Raw genomic sequence first — 3,600 nt, 5'->3', positions numbered from 1 at the left:
GCGGAGTCAGTTGGGGGTCTGGACTCTGAGTAAAAATGCCTCCTTTATGTGTCTGCAGCGAGAATGTGTGGTCTTGTATGTGTGTGTGCATGCGCACACAGCGTGTACATGTGCACCACACCAAGCAGATTAACCACTCAGCCAGTGGAGCACTCTTTCCCTGAAAGGGGAGGAGCTCTGGAGAGAGCCCACCCCGAGGGAACCTCTGGAAGGAGGAGGGAGGGACTTCTTTGTTCTTGGCAGTGGGCTGAGGCGGCCCAGACCGGGAGAGGCTGAGGGGAGGGGCTGAGGAATTTTGATGGGAACGAGGATGGAGACTGGAAAGTGAGTCTCACAATCAAGACACCCAGCGAGTGGGAGGCAGATGAATAGAAGTGAAGATCTCCAGCTCAAGAAAAAGGCAAGTCCGGGGCCAAATCCTGGTCCCATCTCTTAACACAGCTGGGTGAGCTTTCTGAGTCTTGGTCTTCCAACTTGAAAATTGCAGTAGCAATTACAGGTTCTTCTGGAAGTGTTGTGACACGGGTGTCACAAGGAGCCCTACAACTGTTGACTGCCTTCAGAGTTGGGCTCAGAAGACTCCATGTGGCTGCCTCTGAGCCCTACCTCTTTGACCTCAGTCTTTCTCAAACCTGCTGCCCCGTTCAGGCCATACTTTATGCTCCCTCCCAGGTCACCCCTCTCTGAACCACCCCATTCCTGTGTACCTTCCATGAGCCTTGGTTAAGCCAAGCTCTGAAACCAGGGAACACAAATCAGACACACACGGTTCCCAGAAGTTCTGGAGAGGTTGAACAGAGTAATACTAAGCAGAGGTGAGAGGCAAAGAAACCATGAGTCCTATATATGTACTGAACCATCCCACTGTACCCTATGTATGTATATCATTAGTGTATGGTTACATGTTTGGGAGTCTTTCCAGGCCTGAGACAGGAGAAATGTGTAAAGGCATTTTATTTTATTATCACATATTTTATTATGTGACAGTTTGTATTTAACTCTCTGCTTTCAAAGAGGGACCTGTGAAGAAAATGTGTCCTTCCTGCTCTGAACACAGAAGAGTCTGCTAGTCCAAAACTGTATGGCAACTGGTTGAAGTGAAACTGGCTTTGAAGTTGAGATTTCAATTCAGAGTCATTCTCCAGTACTTCCTTGTTTCTTGCATGCCTCTTGAATACAGGGTGTTAGGGATTTGAGTGGGGACATGCTAGGACCCTCCCCTAGGGGTTTTCTTAGTGAGGACTGCTCTCTTGGTTTGCTCTAAGAGAGATCTACTCCAGAGATTGAAGGATGGGCAAAACAACTTTTAGGAAAGGACAAGGAAAATCAGTGAGTGAAGCCAAATCCCATGATACAAAAATAAGATTCTACCTCTAGGCTGTCTCCCTTAGCCCGAAGTGTCTTGACCTGCCTTTTATCAAAAGGAATTCATTGACTTAAGGGAGTGATCCAGCTGGCCTTAAAAGATCCTTACAAGAAGTCATTTGCTTCTCCAATAAATAAGAACATCAGTGTTCTGGAGCATTCTAGGTCTGTGCGGAATGTAACTGCCATCTTCATGTAACCCCCAGAGCATCTGGAGCCCACCTTGAAACAGAATCCCCATAATGCAAAAGCAGAACCCAGCTACCTGTCCTGTTTAGCACAAGGTGCCCTTGCCTGGTCTTAATTGAAAGGAATTCACTGACTTAAGGGAGTAAGCCAATTGACTTTATAAGGTTCTAATCACCAGCCTCAAGGAGTCATTTGCTTCTCCCATAGATGGTCAGAGTTGTCCTGGGGTGATTTGTGTGGAAGTATTCCAGATCTGGGCAGAATGTAACTGCCACTTTCATGTAACCTCTAGACCAACTAGAGCTTACCTGACCATCACAAATCCCCTCAAGAGCATGGCGTCACTGACCAATCATAAGAAGGGCATGAGCTCCATTGACCAACCAGGAACTTGGACACCAACTGACAACCTACATCTCAGCTTCAATTCCAATGTATAAGAACCTTCACTCTTAACTCCTCTGGGAGCCATAGCTCCCAGCTCCTCACTCTGCAATTGTTAATGAATACCTTCCATGGTTTTCTACACACTGGGCCTGCAAACCCAGTTTGGAGATTCTACAACAATCTCTCCAATCACTTTGAGGTGTTATTCAGCAACAACCTGGCCTAAATAAATTCCCTAAAGAACATGATTTTACTAAGCAGTCAAAGGAGGGTCACGAGCACCACTAACCAACATGCACTAGAACACCAAGTGGTCACATACCTATTAGCCCCAATTTCAATCTATAAGAACATTCCCTTTAATTGCTGCAGAAGTCCAGAAATTAAGCAATAGTTATCCAGATCCTTGCTCTGTGCTTGGCAAGAAATACATACTTTCTTCTATTACCTTGATATCACTAATTAGCTTTCAGATACAGTTTGGGGGAGTTCTACAACAATGCCTCCAACCAGTTTGGGATGTTTTTTGGCAACATGAGGAACAGGAAAGCAGGCACCTGCTACCTGGAAGAATTGCATTCTCATCCAGGCAGTGGTGAGTGGGTCACCTTGTGGGACATTTTACTACCTCACTGGGGGTTGGGGCAGTGTGGGTGGTAATGGTATCTGGAGACTTCCAGTTTAAGGAGATGCAAGGAATGATAAGGCTGAGGTGGGGGTTGTAGATGTGCTGATAAGCAGGGGTAGGTCAGAAAAGGAGCACCTGCCAAGAAAACATTCAACCCATAAAGCTAATCCTTTAGGGGGTGGGAGCCAGAGGGGCTGGTGGGGGTTGTGGGAGGCTGACCTGGCCAGAGCCGCACAGAACAGGACATCATCCCTGGGTCTGAGGAGTTCAATGTCACCCTTACCCTTGCCCTTCTCTGCCTGCATCAACCTTTCCAATGCGAGGGACACAGACCAGTAGCGTGGGTGAGAAGTGAGCTGTCCTTCCCATGCTAGCAAGATACATTGGATTAAGAGTGTCTCCTCTTCTCTCCCCTGGCTTGCATGCACACCACTCCACCTTTGTGATATCCTGTATCGCCATCTCATTTTCCTTTCTGCCTCCTTCCTTTCTCTTTGGTCCTCCTTCAGCTCTCTGCAGACAGACACCTACTGAAATGGAAACTGTATAATGTGAAAGCAGGAACTGGCCTCTTGTCTGTCTCCCACAGCCCAAGGTGTCCCTGCGTGCTCTTTATCAAAAGAAATCCTGTGCCTTGAGGGACTGATGCAGCTAGTCCTGCAAGCTTCTAATCACCAGACTCATTTGCTTCTTTGATAGATAAGAACATTGATGGCCAGGGTTGTCCTGGGGTGCTTTAGTCTGTGAAGAGGAATTCCAGGTGCTGGTAGAAAGTAACTGCCATTTTCATATAACCCCTGGATCAACTGGAGCCCACCTGGCCATCACAAAGTCCCTTAGGAATATGACATTGCTAAATTAAATGATAGCTGCCTGGCTCTTTGCAATGAAGACCTACTTTCTTCCATTAGCCCAAAGACTGACTTTCTATGCACCCCGACAAACTGACCCAGTTTGGGAGTTCTATAGGAACACTTCCCACTAGTTTGAGGTGTAGTTCAGCAATACTATAACCTTCCTGTTTCAGGGGG

This window comes from Ochotona curzoniae, unplaced genomic scaffold (genome assembly GCF_017591425.1).
Source record: "Ochotona curzoniae isolate NIBS_2020 unplaced genomic scaffold, NIBS_Ocur_1.0 scaffold_2476, whole genome shotgun sequence".
Lineage (NCBI taxonomy): Eukaryota > Metazoa > Chordata > Mammalia > Lagomorpha > Ochotonidae > Ochotona > Ochotona curzoniae.
The sequence above is the reverse complement of the archived record's forward strand: the minus strand, read 5'-3'. Positions refer to the sequence as shown.